General features: G+C 39.2%; 1 protein-coding gene and 1 pseudogene across 8 annotated transcripts in view; one reads left to right on the top strand and one right to left on the bottom strand.

The window, feature by feature from the left end:
- The window catches only part of LOC309383242 (sterol O-acyltransferase 2-like), a 196,056-nt gene that overhangs the window by 16,783 nt on the left and 160,353 nt on the right, over positions 1-18,920 (top strand). Inside the window, exon 1 of one of the 7 annotated variants that reach the window (XM_081935543.1) lies at positions 11,711-11,817. The exons of the other annotated variants lie outside the window; for them this stretch is intronic. The gene's annotated coding sequence lies outside the window, so the exon portion shown is untranslated. Of the gene's footprint in view, positions 1-11,710; positions 11,818-18,920 lie in introns of those variants that run through there. 7 annotated transcript variants of the gene reach the window in all.
- The window catches only part of LOC309383246 (dehydrogenase/reductase SDR family member 1-like), a 182,030-nt pseudogene that overhangs the window by 74,926 nt on the left and 88,184 nt on the right, over positions 1-18,920 (bottom strand). The window lies entirely within an intron of this gene.

Here is an 18,920-nt window from a genome sequence, read left to right as displayed (position 1 = left end):
GAACTTGCTAAAATACATGTACTGGAGAAGCTGACACTGAAGTATCTGATTGCTTGTAATCAAAGTAATAAATACAGGTGGTCCCTCATTTAGCAACTGCTTGCAGTTACAACTATGGTGATAAAGTATAGTGATAATCAAAGCTCACATTTACCACCTTTGCAGGTCTGTAAAGCGAAGGAAAGTTGAAGTAAGATTGCAAGCAGGTTTTATTAGCAGATAAATAACATAACTGTTTCACTTAATGACCACTTAACAACTTTGTTGCTGCTCCCAATTGTGGTCGCTAAATGAAGACTACCTGTACAAACATGTATGTGTAGGACTATATAAGAGAGATCAAATAATATGTTCCAAAATTGGCAGTTGCAATTTCCCACTGGTTTCCCCACTGACTTAGTGATGGAAATTCTAATCCTGATTGCCCTTGTAACTCAAAAACTACCTGTACACAGACAATCTAGAGTGGATTGTTTCTTTCTTTGCCAAAATACAATGATGTTCCAGTTTCAAGCCTGGCATTTGTGTTTTTCATGCTCTTTATTTCATTCTCCCTGCCTAGGACTGGTGGAATTCCACATCATTCTCGACATTCTTTCGGTCATGGAATGGGATTGTATACGATTCGCTGTACTGTTATTTTTATCAAGATTTTCTCCGGGTAGGTAAGGCTGTAATGGGTTGTGATAATAATTTTGGGGGGCAGGAGGAAGAACTGCAGCCAGGACAATGTTCAAGAGGAGAAGTCTCAGCGCACAGCAGGAATGGGGGTAGAATAACATCTCAGAAGAGGCTCTCCCTTGTTGTTCAGAAAATAAAGACCAGGAAGGGGGGAAGTGCTTTCAGACTTGCAAGATTCTATTACTGTAACCTTGCAATAAAAGTACTATTATTCAGTGGTGGGATTCAGCCAGTTCACACCACTTTGGGAGAACCAGTTGTTACGTTTCTGAGCAGTTTTGTGAACTGGTTGTTGGAAGAAATCATTAGGGCAGAGAACCAGTTATTAAATTATTTAAACCCCACCACTGCTATTATTGGTTTACTGTTTGGACTACCTGAAAGGGCTGACATGCTTACCAACCCACTCTATATTACCCCATAAAGTACACCTGCTCTGTCTAATTTCTATATTCGTATCTTCATTGTTTATTGGTGAACACCAAGATGAGGTCTATAATTCACTTGTGCTCCTTCTCTTCCAGCTGATGGGAGAGAGAGCTCAAGCTGGAGCTATGCTCATGGTCTTCCTTTTGTTAGCGGTTACCCATGAATATATAATCACCTTGGCTTTTGGCTTCTTCTTTCCTGTCCTATTTGTGCTTTTTGCCATGATTGGAGGTTAGTATTGCCTCAGGAAATGGACTGAACCCTTCCTCGGAAGATTCAAGCAAATCCCGTAAAAAAAGAATGTGGCATGGATTGCTCTTGGTGAACCTTCTTTCATTCTGTTCTACCCTCCTTTGGTTTGGTGTTTCCACACTTCCCAATTGACACACATTCATTTTTTACCACTGGTAAGTGGAGTTGCTCCAAATTTATTCAAAATATATTAAGCCAGTGGTCAGGATCTTGTGATGGGGTAGTACACAAAATTATCTGCTACAATGTCTTACCTATCAATGACTACTTCAGCTTCAATCGCAATAATACATGAGCACACAATAGATACAAATTGAAGGTAAACCGCACCAAACTCGATTGCAGAAAATACGACTTCAGCAACAGTGGTCAATGCCTGGAATGTACTACTTGACTCTCTTGTTACATCCTCAAACCCCCATAACTTTAACCTTAAACTGTCTACTGTTGACCTCACCCCATTCCTAAGAGGTCAATGTCCCTGTCCTACTGTCCCCATTATTTGTACCCATTTCCTGTCTTCTTTTTCATGTTTATTCTTATTCCAGTTATCTTGTGCACGAGTGAAAAACTAAATAAATAAAATAAATAAATCATAGCCTTCATAGGCTGCAGAATTCTGGGAATTATGCCGAAGGTGCTTTTTCGATAGGCAACTGGACTTTCTGGTTTTTCTTTGAATTTTTTTTGCTTCTCATCCAAGAAGCTGCTTCAACTTTGACTGGATGGTGGAGAATGGAAGGTCAACATCCATGGGAATGGACAGCCACCATCCAGTCAGAGCGGAAGAAATTTTTTGGAAGAAAAATGAAAAAGTCCAGTTGCCTCTTGAAAAAGCTCCTTTGGGACAACCTTGGACTGGATGACTGAGAATCTCCATAGACAATCCTGAGAATTGCTTGCCTAAATGAGTGGAGCTTCCCAAATTGAGAAAGACTAGATAGGAAAATATTCAAAGCATTATCCTGTCTCCCTCCCCAAATAAGTGTTTCTCAATCTTAGTGACTTTAAGGTGTGCGGACTTCAGCTCCCAGAATTCCCCAGGCAGCCATGGGCATTGTATTATTGCCTCAGATGATGCACTACATGGTTAGGATGGAGACTGATTTTTCATGCTTGAGAAAGTTATTTTGGTGCAGTATTTTTTTCAAATCTTGCTGGTCATTGACTGAGTAAACAGTGGCTCTTACTTGAGAAAACTAAGATTCTTCATTCCAATGGGAGAGAAAATATAATATCAAACATGAACAATTTTATAAATTAAAAGGCAAGTGCAGAAATAAAATCAATAACTGGAAAATAAAAATAAAATTTTGCTAATTCAGAAGTCCAATTAACATGGGGATTGCTGTTATTTTAGATTTGGTAATGAAGAACATTCCTATTATAGATAACAATTATTTGAAATCAATGAATGAGAGATCTCCTTGGCTCATTGTGGCTGGAAAAACACCATTAACCCCTTTTCTGTTTGTCCTGTTTGTAGTGTTTTTTAATTTTGTTCTCAATGATAAGAGAAAATGGCCTGTCTGGAATACCATCATATGGATATGCCTCTGTCTGGGCCTAGCAATCATTTTCTCCTTATACTGCCAAAAGTGGTTTGCACAGGTCCACTGTCCCCTCACTGGGGTGAGTAAACAGTTTATGTTGTGGAGTTAGATTCTAATTCTGCTGGTATTGGCAATGGCTAATAGCAGCTCAGGGGATATAGTCTGTATCCATATATACTTACTAATTAACTTGACCAACTGACTGACCAGTTAATTTGTTCCACTAAGTTGGTTCTGATTCCTAGTGACAACATAAATAGATCTTCTCCATGTTGACCTATGCCTATTTGTTCTTTCAAGTCTCCCAATGATTCAGTCATAGCCAGTATAACTGACTCCATCCACTTTGCTACTGGTCATCCTTCTCTTTCCTTCCTTCCTTTTCCAACATTCTCTATTCCTAGCTTTATTTACCTGTATCTATGCTAGCTTAAAATAAATATGTATTTGATTTTTATCCTGCTTTTATTTCTAGTGAATTGAAGATGTTATATATATATATCCAATGCTCCTTCTTCTTAACTTTTGAGATGGGCTGGGCTGAAAGAGAGCAATTGGCCTCAAGTCACCCAACTTACTTTCATTCCTAAGGGAGGCCTAGATCTCACAGTCCCCTCGTTTCCAGACCGGTACCTGAACCAGCACACCAAACAGCTCTTAAGTTAAATAAGTTTTATCTCATCATTATTGGGGAAAACAGAGGCCTGGAATACATTTTGCATGAATGTGGAAACTACAGTAGGTATTGTTAAAAATGAGAGTACAATGGTTTCTACTTTTGTTGCTTTCAAATATAAAGAGAGTGATAAAATAGGAGAAAAAAATCCTCTCTAATCTGGCTGGAACCACTTAAATAAAGATTGCTTCATTATTCCTTATATTACTTTATTAAGATTATGTCTGAGTCACCTTTTGGCTCTAAAACATTAAATAATTCAATCCAATCAATAAAAAATAAAGAGAAAATATTTAACATTAGCTGTATTTGGGGCATTCAATATGTGAAAAAAGTACCTGACTCAGTGGTGGATTTCTACTGGTTCGGCCCGGTTCAGCCAAACTGGTAGTGGTTTGGCGGCCTACGTGCTGGAACTGGCATTGACCCAGGGCTGCCACGCCCCCCAACATGTTCTCTGGGTGGCACTGTAGTTGCCGCCATCTTGTTTCTTCTTCTGCACATGCACAAAATAATTTTATTGCACTACACATGCGTGCACAGCGCGCATCAAGCACGCACTGCGCACCCACGATCAAACCAGCAGTAGTGACTGCCAGAGCCCCCCCGACCTGACTGTTATTGATATATGAATGTTGCAAAGTTTTTATTGTTTTATTTTCACTTCATTTCTCTTCATTTTATGGAGTCCTAAACAAGAAAAAAGACCAAATAAAAGGTCCATTGAGAGCAGCAGATATTCCCAGTGTGTTGCCAACCATGTATATTGGCTCTGATTGGGAATCCAGCATATTCTGGGGACACCAGGTTCTGTAATTTTTTCATAGCAAGATTCTGTTTTACAGCATAGCTGGAGATGCTCACCTGCAGGGAGTTAAAGCATATCTTTTCTTTTTTTGTTGCTCCGTAACATAGAAAATTCTGAGTCTAAGAGACAAGTAACATCCTTCAAGTCTGGGCTACCTTGGGTTGCCTCCACGAGTTGAGGGGCCTGAGGAGCAAATCTGTCAGAGCCAGATTCTCCATCCCAGAATAGGCTAAGCCTGCAATTCAAAGTTTCTCCAGTGCTGCCTTTAACATTGCTGAAACTCTGGGAATGTTATTGTGCTGATGGGCTTCTGATTACGTTGGAACACTTATACGGCTGATCTTGCTGATCCAGATCTAAGCATGTGATTAGCTGCAATTCTTGTATTATTTTGTCTCATGGCAGTTCTTTCCCTTCCAGCTGTTCTTTTTCTCTTCACATAGTCATCGTTTTCTTTTTTCAGAAGACCTTCTGGGGGCAAGTGACTCCACGTTCCTGGTCTTGCCACGCATAAGCAACTATTTCCGGCCTACCCTAGCCTTCTACTTTGCTTCCAAAATGACGTCTCACAAGGGTAGCACATTACCCTGCTGCTGCGGCAACAAGGACTCCCAGTACATCATGCATCTCCTCCACTACCTTGAGGGAAAGCTGCATTTGGAAATTCTTTATGTGAGAATGCTAAAATTTGGTTTGTAGGTTCGAAGGCTCTCATCTAGTGGAGAGAGAACATCTATAAAGACAAAATCCAGGCAAAGGGAGCTAAAGAAAACGTATAAATGACAATCTTTGGGCTTCCGGTTCTTTCACGAATGTCGCAGGCAGGCTTTTTCTGAGCTTGTCGAACAAATAGACTGTAGAGGTGTTTTTTAAGATCGTTAACGCCTCGGACACTCCTAAATTTAGGAGGGAGAGATACAGCTGTCGGGTAGAGCCACTTGTGTAGCCCCCCAGAAGGATTTATAGCCTTTGGGGTGCGGGCAAGGAGAGCCCCCCTTTGCAGCTGTTGTACGCTCCGGTCTTTTGAGATCCTCCGCTGATTTAGTGGAGCAAGACGTCGGAAACAGCTTTTAACACCGAGCAACCCAAGAAGGAAAACATTTGCAAGTATTTTTAAGTTTGAAGTTTGAAAGTTTTTTAAAAGAACGCTATTGCTAAATTTGGAAGGCGTGGGCTTAGAACAAAGGATTCAAAATGGCGTTAATTTATAGTTGAAAACCTAAAGAAAACAAAAGCTAATTGTTTGCTGACAGCCGGGGCTGGAAAAGCAGTAAAGGCGGAACGGCTGAAATAACTATTAACAACTCCTAAGTCAGTTTATATAACCTGACCTACTTGGAAGAGTATTTTGTGAGAAAGTTGGGAAGAAGTGTCCTCCCTTTTTCTGTTAAATATGGCAACGGAACAAGGGGTGGTTCCCCCAGCCGCTACAATGAACCTCCAGGACTTGAAGGATTTTATAGGCAAAGATTTGATGGATTTTATAGGCAAAGAAATTAAAGAGGTTAAACAAATGGTCCAGGACACTATAAAAAGATCTGACCAGATTGATAAAAATATGCAAGCTATAGCGACGGGATTGTCAGAAGTGGTTCTCAAGGTGGATAGCAAGGTGGAGAAATTAGTCGTGGATCTGGAAACCAAATCGAAAGAAACGGATTTGAAGTTTGTGGAAATGGAGGGGGATATGCAAAGGATGGATAATGAGATTACTATGATACAATTAGATCTATGGAGTTCGCTATCAGACTTAGGGGCTTAAGAGAAAATCCTAGAGAGGACTTAAGAAAAGTTTGTGCAGATGCCCTGGCTACGTTATTAAAAGTGGATGACCCCCGTGAGATTTCAGCTAAGATTGATAAAACCTACAGAGTAAATTCACGCATAGCACTACAAAGGCAACTACCAAGAGATGTTGTGATATACTTTACTGAGAGAAATTTTAGAAATGACATCTTGCAGAAGTCTTTTTACTCTGCCCTTCAAATAGATGGGAATATGATTGGTGTTTTTAAGGAGCTCCCACCACCGATGTTAAAGTTCAGAAGGGATTTTGGATTTTTGGTAGCTGAGTTGAAGAAGAGAGAGATACAATATAGGTGGGATGTTCCAATTGGAGTTATATTCAGATATCAAGGGGTAAGATATTGTTTGAACACAATAGATAAAGCCAGAGACTTTTATTATGAAATACTCAAGGAAAATGCAACGCCCCCACGTACATCTACACCAACACCAGCAGATTTGGTTGTATTAGAGCAGAGGCTGTTTGAAAAAGAGTCAGAAGAACAAAGAAAGCAGACGCAAAAAGAGAAGGAAGTTCAGGGTGCTGTAGGTGGATCACAAGTGGACCCCTCTAGATCTCTGTTGAGCTCCTTCTTGGAAGAAGAACTGTCTAAGACCCTCATTGAAATGCCGCTTCTTAAGCCTGTGGAACAACGTGTTACTAGATCCACGACTAGACAAATGCTAGAATCTCACAAGCAGAGGGACCCCCAAACACAATGTGTTAAGAAAGAAGCTAAGAAGCAAATTGGAGCCATGGGAGTAAGAGCAGGCTCAAAGATTAGTCTTGTGGATAAAGATCTTCAGCAAATGCTTTCAACGCTCCAGATCAGATCCAAAGATGCTTAAGTTATAATCTTGGAATGTGAATGGATTGAACTCCCCACAAAAAAGGAAAAAAATATTTTATTATTTGAAGCAATTTAATAATGATGTTGTTTGTCTTCAAGAGACACATATTAGGCTGCAAGACCAGAAGTACTTAGTGAATTTAAAATTGGGAACATTGTATGCTGCCTCTAATTTGGTAAAGAAAAATGGAGTGGCGATATATATAAACAAAAGATTCCCAACCAAGGTTATAGAGGCAGATGACAGTGGTAGATATATAGCAATTGAACTTAATACAGACTTTGGTGCTATTCTGGTTGTAGGAATTTACGCACCTAACCAACAACAAGAAAGTTTTTATAAGATGCTCCATTTAAAAATCTTAGATTGGAATTTTAAGAGTATTTTAATTATGGGAGACTGGAATGGAGTGATCTCTCCAAAGATAGATAAGAGAACATCGACTAAACCCACTACCAAATTACCAAAGGCTTTTTTGACTTACAAGATGACTTGAAATTAAAAGATGTTTGGAGGACACAACATCCAAATGAGATGGACTTTTCTTTCTACTCAGATAGACATAAATCCTTTTCAAGGATTGATTTTTTTTTGTTAACACCGGATTTACTTCCTAAAGCTAAGAAAACGAAGATATTCTCCAGGACACTATCTGACAATAGCCCGGTGTGATTAGAAATTGAGTTAGGGAAGAGGCCAAGAAGGTCTTGGAGAGTAAATGAAAATTTATTTAGATATGAAAAAAATGTTGATGAACTTAAAAAACACATGAAGGAATTTTTCAGTTTTAATATGAATAAGGGTACTCCCATTGAAACAGTTTGGGATGCAAGTAAAGCTTACATGCGTGGGGTCCTGATACATATGAATTTCAAACATAAACAAATTAGACAGAAAAGGAGAATGGAACTGGAAGATGAAATAAAAAATAAGGAACAGTTACTTATAGCAACCCCGAAAAATGAGGCGCTCCAGATGGCGATAAAGTTGTTGAAAGATCAATTTCAAATGCTTATAGCAGAACAAACAGAGTGAATTGGAATTTTCTAACCAAGACTTTGGAAAAGATGGATATGGGACCACGATTTCAGCAGGCGATTGGAGCAATCTATCAGCAACAAAATGCACAACTTATTATTAATAGAAATTTGTCAACAACTTTCGAGATACAAAAAGGTACAAGACAAGGTTGCCCATTATCTCCATTGTTATTTATTTTAACCTTGGAAGTCTTGTTGAATGAAATTCGGGACTTAAAATCCTTAGATGGCATAGCTATCAGGCAAAAGGAATATAGAACTAGAGCATTTGCCGATGATCTGGTTGTTACCCTCTCACATCCTTTGAACTCAATAATCCAGATGAAAAATATTATAGCAGAATTTGGCATGGTGTCTGGGTTTAGACTAAATCAAAACAAAATGAAAATGATGGTTAAAAACATGACAGAGACTCAAAGAAAGAGACTTGCAAGCTTAGCAGGTTTTGAAATAGTTTCCAAGGTCAAATATTAGGAATACTAATCGCAGAATCAAATACAAAACTTTTCCTAAATAATTATAAAGTGTTGTGGCAAAAGATACAGAAAGATCTTCAAGTGTGGAAAAAGTTACAATTATCTTTGCTTGGAAGGATTTCAGCAATTAAAATGAACATTCTACCTAGATTCATATTTTTATTCCAGATGATACCGGTGCTTAAATCAGATAAAACCTTATTAATATGGCAAGCAGCACTAAATAAATTTGTTTGGAAGGAGAAAAAACCGAGAGTAAAGATGAAGATTATGCAAGATACTCGTGAAAGAGGCGGCCTTAGACTCCCAAACCTCCGATTGTACTATGAAGCTGCGGTATTAACACATGTAGCAGATTGGTTTGGGAAAACAAAAACGGAATTGCTGAATATAGAAGGCCATGATCTTGCTCTGGAATGGCATGCATATCTTTTTTATGAAGATAGGGTGGATAAAGTGTTTAACAATCATGTTCTCCGAAGTGCCCTGATGAGAATATGGAAGAAGCACCGGCTCAATTGGGATTATAAAATATCGCTTTGGTTGGATCTTGCAGACACCATGTGGATTACGAATACTAAGTCACTCGGGGGGTGTTTATATAAAGACGTGTTTATTGCTGATGGGGACGAATGGAAGTTAAAAACTCTGGAACAACTATTGGAAGAAGGAATTACTTTAAATTGATTACATTATATACAGCTACAGAAGAGATGGGAAGAAGATCGCAGGGTCGGTTTTATGGATAAAGAAGTGGAACTGATTAAGCAGATAAAAGAGACTGGCCCAAAACAGGTTAAAAGAATATATAATGTACTGTTAGAAAGAGATTCAGAAAGTGAATTGGTTAAGGACTGTATGATTAAATGGGCTCAGAATTTTGGTGAAGTGGTTATGTTAGACACATGGGAAAAAATATGGGTTCAGAATGTTAAATTTACACAGTCACAGAACTTAAGGGAGAACTTTTATAAAATGTTTTACAGATGGTATTTAGATCCTAAAAAATTATCATGTATGTACCCAAATGTTCAACCAAAATGTTGGAGATGCGGGTGCCTAGATGCTACTTTTTTCCATGTATGGTGGACTTGCAATAAGGTTAAAGCTTTTTGGATAAAAATATGGTGGGTTATGCAAAATGTACTTAAGAAAAGAATACAATTTATTCCGCAAACGTTCTTACTGGGTATAACTAAGGACTTTACTAAAGGGGAAACAAAATTGGTTTTGTACATGGTTACAGCAGCTAGGTTGTTGATTGCGCAAGATTGGAAAAAAGATTTTTTACCGACAATTGATCAATGGATTCAGAAAGTGGCGGGGTTTGCAGAAATGGCAAAAATTTCAGCCTTTTTAAAAGGCCAGAAGCAGGAGAAGTATACACAGGAATGGGTAAAAGGGTAAAACATACAGAATAAATATCAGACTAGGAAGTACTATGCAGCCTTTAGTTAAGAATGTTTAGACTGATAGATGATCAGAGTAAATAATACATGGGATGCTTGGAATTGTTAGAGTGGTGTATGGCGGAAGTCAGGGGGGTGGGTTTGAGTGGGAGGTGGGGGAGGGTTAGGGTGGAGGGTGGGGTAATATATATGTATAATTAACCTAGAAGATGGGATTAATGAAATATTGTTACTTTAAGAGAAATTTATATCATGATCTATATATGTTTAACTACTTTAGAAGATGGGATTAATGGGCTATTGCTACTGTAAGAGTAACTTATATTATGATTGGGTGGTGAGGGGTACAATATCTGAATGAGTAATTTACCTTAAGATGGGGGGAGGGGAAGGGGTACAGTATTTGGTACAATATTTGAATGAAAAAAAAATTAAGTTGGGGGAGGGGAGGGGACATAGTATTTGTATGTGATTTACATTATATGGAGGGGGGGTAAAAAGGGGAAAAATCTGTTTGTATAAAACTTTTTCAATTTAAAAAAATGACAATCTTTGATTGCCTCCTAGACTTACAAAACTAACTTTCTTTCTTAATCTACTTAAAAGAAAACATGAGAGCTTTGTCCTAAAATGTAGGTTCCTGCTTTAATCCAAACTCTGTTGCATTTATATCAGCAGTCAGCTTTCCAGTACAGGTGAAATCCAGCTCCCAGCAGGTCCATTGATGAGGAATAATGGAAGTTAGAATTCAAAAATATCAGAAGTACTGCTAATATTTTCTACCTTTAGACTTTCATTCAACATTTTATCTCCAGCAGTAAAGGAAGGGAATCTGAATTACCACCAGCAATATCCATTCTATGCCTACTGTATTGTGTGAATGATTTTTGAAATTATATTTGGAAATAAAAACAGAATATGCCAAACCAAACTTATTTTATTCTTTGACAAAGTGAATACCTTAGTAGACCAGCAAAATTCTATGGACATAGTATAACTAGACTTCAGCAAGGCCTTTGACAAAGCAGACCATGACCTACTTTTTGGTAAACTAGAAAAATGTGGGATAGACAGCATCCTTACCAGTTGATTTTGGAACTGGCTGACAAACATTTGGCTTCATTCCTTCTGGTTGATATCCTGGTTGAAACCTTTGTGATCTGTTTGTCTGCTCGTCATGCCATGTTTCTCATCCAAGAAGAAACAAGTTGCTCCTACAGTACAGTATTTTAAAAAATCAAAACTTTTGGTCACAATCTTCAATTGTTTGTTTCTCTTAATGTAACATGAAAATGACATCTTTCACTTCACTGCAGAGGCTGAAGCATTGTCAGCAGACAGTATTTGACTGTGTGCATGGCATTCCATCATCTCTATTTATTATAATTAACAAATTATTATAAAATTAGACATAAATATATGTAATTATGTAATTAGATATAAATTTATGTAGATAGAAGAAACATGGTGGCTTCCAATCATGAATCACCTGATGGCTGCCATCACCACTCACCATTGCTTATTTTGGCTGGAAATGACAGAACAATATCTCAACACCTAATATTAAGAATAACTGGAATAAAATGCCTATTGTGTGAGATTCCTTCTTAACTGTTTGTAGTAGCCAGGGATGAAGGTCCCTCTTTCCAGGTCACAATCTCACTCTTTATCTGGAGCATGGAAATCAACACAAACAGAACTAAGTTAACTTTTAACATAATGAACACAATCTATAAAGAGCAAAAGAAAAACTGAGCACTGCCGCTCTCACTCCTGCATTTGGTGGAGGAGATAGGAGATTGTAGCAGTCCTGGACAGCCTTGTCTGAACTGGGAAGCTAAGCTGAATCAGACCAGGTTAGTATGTGGAGACATCCAGGGAATTGCAAATCTGTAGAGTAGTCTGGGAAGTTGAAAAATCCTTCAGGAACAAATCCATGGCAATCTACTTCTATATTAAAGCCAAGGAAATGACGTGCACAAGACCCCATAGGAAATGATATGTGGTTGGATCCTGAGCTGTGAATGCTTCTTTGGGAGAAGAGATGATTCTGCCTGCTTTGAAAAAAGTAGTGGTCCTCTTTCCTTAAGAAACAGTTACTCGATTCCACAGACTTTTTGAATTCCTCTTTGACCTCAAACCTTTTGTTCTGGGAGGAGAATGTTGAGTTGTACCTAGGCCCACAGCTTCAAAAATCCCCAGACCTTACCTAGATCTTTTCAGTAAGATTTCAGGCCAGGTTACATTACTGAGACTCGAGTGTGATTGCATTTCTTGAGGATTCTCTGGCAGATGGTCCTCCGGGATCTCTTGGTGGCTTTTAATAGCAGTGATCATTGTATCTTTATGCTGTAATGTTGCTTAAAGCTTTCCTGTGTCATATAGTGATCTGCCAGAGTCATAAGAATTGAGCTGGGCAGTTATCTACATTTGATAGATGATGATGGATGATTTGCTTTTAAACACTACTTGCAAGGGCTAAAATTTCAGGTGAATTGTATCAGCTGAACTGCAATCAGGTGGTTAATACTGTCAGGGGGGGGGGATATTCAAACTGCACTCACACATGGCACAGATGACTTAGGCACAGAAGTCCTGCCATAATAAATAAATTAACTGAGAATGACTATTCAAGTGTTATAAAAGAAGAAAACGGATCACAAAATTTCAGTCAGGAAATCCCACCAGAAACAATGAAGACATTGTTCAATATGCTAATTAAGAATGAAGCCTAGGACATAGGCTTCACTCAGGTCTGTCTTTCCAGGCAGGGAAACAGTTATTTAAAATTTAAAATCATTGGTTCACACTACAAGCGGCAAAATGGAACAACCTCATTGGTTAGGCGGTCTGACTGCTCACTTTAAGAGAGGGAGCTGTTGGACAGCCAGCAGACAGAGTATACCAAAATTGTTAATAAAGAGTTGTAGTCACTATACAAAGTCCTGCTTCTTCATTCAACCCCCATATAACATTTGCGACAAGGATGGGATGCGAAGAGAACAAAGGACACAGGAGCTGAACTGAGCTGGTTATCCATGCGGCACAAGCCATCATCGCAGCAAAATCAATAATCTGTATCAGCCGCTCAAGGTGACCATGCATACCCCACCAGATCCATTCAACCCAGCTACGGAAAATTGGAAATGGTACGTATATGCTACAATTCAATTGGTTCATGGAAACAAATGACTCATCATGTCTATCGGACAATAGGAATAGAGTGTATTTCCTAAGCTACTGCAGACCAGAAGTTTTCGATTTGGCCCAAGCGTTATCCGAACCAGCCAACGTGCAGACGGTACCACGGACAACAGTCCAGGATACGCTCTGAGTATACTCTGCACCCATACCATCAACGAAGGTGAAAAAGTACAAATTTCACCGCAGTTGCCAAGAGGAAGATGAGATGATTAATCAATAAATACATTGCCACACTATGAAAAGCCACAACTCATTGCGAGTTCAGAGACATAGATGAAGTGATGCAAGATAGTCTTTTTTTGATACTGAGGGACTTCAATCTGCAGAGAAGATTACTAGCAAAGCCTAATCTCACATTTAAGGAGGTGCTAGAGGAAGTAAGAGCAACCAAAGCCTCAGATAAATCCGCAGTGACAATCCAGAAAGCATGGGACACACATCCCCCGCGAAGAGTGACCACCGTGATTAAGAGAGCATGGCGCAAGAAGAATCAATTGATGAGAATGATGAAATCCATTGCCTGCATGCCGAGAGAAAGAAGGAAAACCCGAAGACAGGAGAAAGACTGCCTTTTTGTGCCAGATGTGGGGGAAATCACCCCAGAGCAGCTTGCAGATTCAAGGACGGCCTTTGGCAAAGATGCGAGCAGAAGGAGCACATAGCAAGGGTTTGACACACCAACCAATCTTCCCTATACCCCCAATGGCAGCCAGCAGCCATGATAGGATTTCGAAGAACACCAAAGCATAAGAGAAATGAAAACCGAGCTGCAGAACCAAGAGAAACATACCATACGATCATAGAGCACTCCAACGCACACTGTTTAAAGAAAATCCATGTCATGGTCTAAATCAAGGGGTCTCCCTGTGACATGGAGGTGCACACGTGGTCCTACATGACCATTGTGTCCTGGAAAACTATAAAAAAGGCAGTTCCGGAGCTAGCAAAGAAACAATTGAAGTCTCAGAAGGTACTTTTAAAGGACTTTCAAGGGAATCACGTCCCTATAATAAGGAGCAGATCCTTCCAAGTCAAATTCCAAGATTTTGTTGGGCCCTTGCTGCTGACCGGTGGTGAACGATGACCTGCCTAGCCTGCTTCGGCTGCAATGGTTCAAATCTGTGGATTTAGAAGTGACTGGCATCTGTGATAAAGATAACAGCATCGAGGAGCTGATTAAGGAATTTGCTGATGTTTTTAACAGGAGTATGGGCAAGTACATGGAGAAACCCATCTCTTTCAACCTAGATTTCAAAATCGCCCCCATTTGAATGAAACCTCGGAGGGTCCCTTTTGCTCTCTGGCCTAAAATAGATAATCAATTAGACAAACTAATTGCCCACAGGGTTTTAGAGCCGGTTGATCACACAAAATGGGAAACCCCAATTTTTACATTGATTAAACTAGACAGCACACTCCACATCTGCATGGACTATAAATGTACAAACAAAAAGGCATTACAATAATGTGCCTACCCTGTGCCAGCCATACAGCATTTTTTGCATTCCTTAGGCAAGGGCAAAACTTTTGCAAAACTCGATTTAGCTCAAGCATACCAGCAACTACTGGTGGACGATGCCACTGCAGAGGCACAAACTATTGTAACACACAGAGGGACATTTAGATGCCGCTGCCTGCAATTTGCAGTAAGCATGGCCCCAGGACTTTTTCAAAGCATAATGGAATGCCTCCAACAGGGCATTCTGGTGGTGGTGCCTTACTTTGACAATGTCCTTGTGTCCACAGACAACAAAGAAGAGCACATCCAATGATTAAACAGAGTCATGAGCCAGTTCCAAAAAGCCGGACTTAATGTTTAAAAAGATAAATGATGTGACACAAGTCGAGTTTCTGTGATATTTAATTGATGGCTCGGGAATAAACTCAACCAAAAGCAAAGCCCCCACACCAAAGAATCAGACAGAACTGCAGGCATTTCTAGCCCTGTTAAACTTTTATAGTCTTTTTTTGCCACAGAAGGCAACAGTAACTGAGCCACTACACCAGTTGCTAGACAGGAAGGCAAGTTGGACTTGGGGACAGAAGGAAGCCTCTGCTTTCTCAGAAGTTAAGAAACTGTTGTGATCCTTGAGCGTCCTTGTACAATATAATGAGACTCTGCCCCACATCTTAACTTGTGACGCCTCCCCATTTGGCGTCAGGTGTGTTCTCAGCACTGGATGCCAAATGGGACCCAGGCCCCAATTGCATTCTACTCAAAAACACAATTGACAGCAGAACAAAACTATAGTCAACTGGACAAGGAGGCACTGGCTGCAGTGGCAGGGGTCAAGCATTTTCACAAATACTTATACAGGAGAGACTATGAACTAATTATGGACCACAAACCGCTCCTAGGCATTCTTGCAGAGGAGCATCCCACCCCAAATACTTTAGCCCCGTGAGTGACGAGATGGACCATTTTTATGGCAGCATATAATTACAGACTAATACAACGGCAGATCCAAGCCATAGGTCACGTCAACATCCTCCACCAGTGCCCACTCCCGGATTTTGTAGAGGATTCTGCCCCCATTACACCCTTACTACTAATTGAGGACTTTGCATCCAGCCCTGTCACATTGGCTGCAACTAGCGGGACATTCAGCAAAAGACAAAGTCCTAAACTGAGTGTAGAGAGGGTGGCCTGAGGGACCTGTGGGGGGTGATTTAAAACCATTTCTGGTGCAACATGAATTGTCAGCCCAAAGGGATGTCTATTGTGCTGGGATCAAGTGGTTGTACCCTATAAACTAAGGAAACAAGTGCTAGAGGCAAGGCACGTGGGGCACCCTGGCATTGTCCAAATGAAGGCACTGATCAGGAGCTATGTGTGGTGGCCAAATATGGATAGGGACATAACTGAATGGGTCGTGACATGTACACCTTACCAGGAATCCAGACCAGCACCACCTATGGTACCCCTAGAGAATAAGAGACCCCCATAGAACCCTTGTCATGAAAGCCTCTTAATTCCCCCCCCCACATAACAGACATCCCAGTCAAATGCCTGTCATATGTTGCTCATGTAGCATTAAAACCCAGAGATGGGAAAGAAAAGCCAAAAGAGGCTGCAACTGCTGCCCTGATCCCCAGCCCAGTTAGAGCAGAGCCAGAGCCTGAGCCCCAGTACCTCCAATGCCAGCCCTTTGGAGAGCCAAGGCTGGAGTCACAGCAGCAGTGCCAGCTCTGCAGACAGATAGGATGACAAGAAGAAACAGGGAGGAAAGGATAAGAAACAGATTTGTAGAACTAAGATCCTAAATGGGAGTACTATAATGAATACTGGTTGAGTGGGGGTGTTGGAATTCATTATTGGAATGTGTATTTCTATGCAACATTCAACTATGTGAGCAACTTAGGAGAGACGTTTGGCTGGGATGCCTTTATTGCTTCTGGTGGACATCCTGATTGAAATCTTTTGTGGCCTGTTTCTTCTTTTACACCATTTGGATAGTTTGAATTAATTTCTATTTCTGTTTCATTTTGTTTCTTATGTTCATGTGACACTGATGTGGAATTTCCCTCAGTTTGAAGCATTTGTCTTACTTCATGAACATACTGAGGTTTCATTAATAATTACACTTCTACTGATGGGTAACTTGTTTGTGTCTTGGTGTAGAATTCTGTATCCCTTTTGAGATTCATTGTACCCCACAAGTACACTTTCCTTTGCACAATTTTCCTTTGTAGTCGATTTTGGAGATAGCATGCGGTCATATTTGCCTACCCACGTATGTGGTTGGCATATCTGCATCAAAGAGCATAGTTCTTCCACTGTCACAAAGTGCGATTCTTTTTTTCTGAAACCCTGTTTTGTTCTGGGTTGAATGGTACAGTATTTTGAAATATTGTGCCATGCTTTCTGAGAATCGCTTGTGTGTTGTCACCTGTTTATTCAGTTCAATTATCTGTGTGCAAGACACTTGGTATTTTGCCAAATTTGTTGCTTATTTTCTCTGGTACTTCACTTTTGTTGTATAACAGATATTGTGTAATATACCTGGAGTAATCATCTATAAAAAGTGAGAAAATACCTCTTCTTTCCTGGTCAATGTTTTCATTGAACCACAAATATCTGAATGAATTAAGTCCAGAGGTTTTTGAGCTCTGCTGTTACTCTGCTTTGGAAAGGCTTTTCTTATTATCTTTCCTTCTTTTCTTTTATATAGCAGTTGCATTTCATTATTTGATCATATGGACTAATTTTTTTAATAAAAGTTTTTTTATTTTAAATTTTCAAAACAAACACAACATAAAGAATCCTCCTTCTTTACATACTGTAGAAAGTGTATCAGTTGGTTACAAAAAGCTTTCGTGTGTCTCTTCCACTATCGCCACAAAATTCATATTAACTCAAGTATTTTAAATCAGATATTTTCATACATATTACCATCATCATACCTCCATTTTCATTTGACTATAATTGTTTAAACATCCTTCATCATAAAATGTACCAAGATTTAAAACCTGACCACATACTGGCATTTCATTTGTTATTTCTAATATCCTCCAATAACACTATATCCTTATGGCCTATTCTGAATAAACATCAATAATATTTAGTAACAAAAATTTCTAATCCTCCTTTCCAAATCACTGTTTAGAATTTACATCCAATTTCCTTATGTTGTACCCATACATATATATGCATTGTTATTATTATCCCTCCTTCATTTAACTCTATCCATTATCATAGCGTTTCCCCCCCTAATAATCAAAACTTAGTTAAATTCAACTTAGTTATTTTTTATTAACCTTTATATATAACCAAATAATTTCTAATCTTCCTTTCATAGGTACCATTCAATATTCATATCCAATTACTACTTGTCATACCAATACATATGTATACATTATTATCATTATCAGTTGTTTATTTAACCATGTATATTGTCACTAAATTTCACTAAATTTAACTAGTTTTAGATTATACACTTCCATCTATCAACCTGCATCTTTCCAGTAGCAAAACAATCTCATGTCTTCTGCCATTTGTGGTATCAGTCCTCTAATCATCTCCTTAATCAAAGGAGGAGAAGCCAACGTTGCTATGAGACAGACATGCGATCTCAAAGCTCTGAGATCGCTGCCAAAACTTTTATCACTGGGTGGTCCAATTGGACCTAAAGTGTCCCACAGAGATGGAGAATGGGAAGAATACGTCCTGCTGATCTCAGGGACACCAGGAGAAGTTCTTCTAGCTGGCGATAAAATCTCAGCCCTTAACCTGGTGAAGTTGGGACGGCTCCAAACAGAAGGAAATGGAAAGAGGAAGTGTTTACAGCTGATGAGGAATTTTTACCATTTTAAAAGAGACTGCCTACAAAAAACTTAAAATTAATTTAAATCTGAGAACAGAAGAAATAAGTGGCGGAATTAAACTTTGAATGGTTTTCGTCAGTGTGTTATCTTGCTCTTAAATGCTATTTTTATGGATGGAATTTATGCAAGCCTTTTAAAACGAATGGATTAAGTTTTCTTCTTCTATCTTTTTATTATTATTATTGCAACCTATGGACTAAAATTCCCCTTCCTCATTACTATGTGTGTTTTTCTCTTTTTCTCCTCTATTTTACTCAAGAATTTGATTTTGATTTTTTTAATTTGGAATATAAAAAGAAAAGAAAGAAGGAAACAAAGAGAATTCTAACAACAGTTAGTGCTGCTGCTCGGAGGCTGGAGGCTTGTGTATTGGGAACGAAGCACTTTCACTTTCCTCACTGAATAGTCTGGCTTGGCAATTCAAAGTCTC

The sequence above is a fragment of the Natrix helvetica genome (genome assembly GCF_964273705.1).
Source record: "Natrix helvetica genome assembly, chromosome: 1".
Taxonomy (NCBI): Eukaryota; Metazoa; Chordata; class Lepidosauria; order Squamata; family Natricidae; genus Natrix; species Natrix helvetica.
The sequence above is the reverse complement of the archived record's forward strand: the minus strand, read 5'-3'. Positions and strand labels throughout refer to the sequence as shown.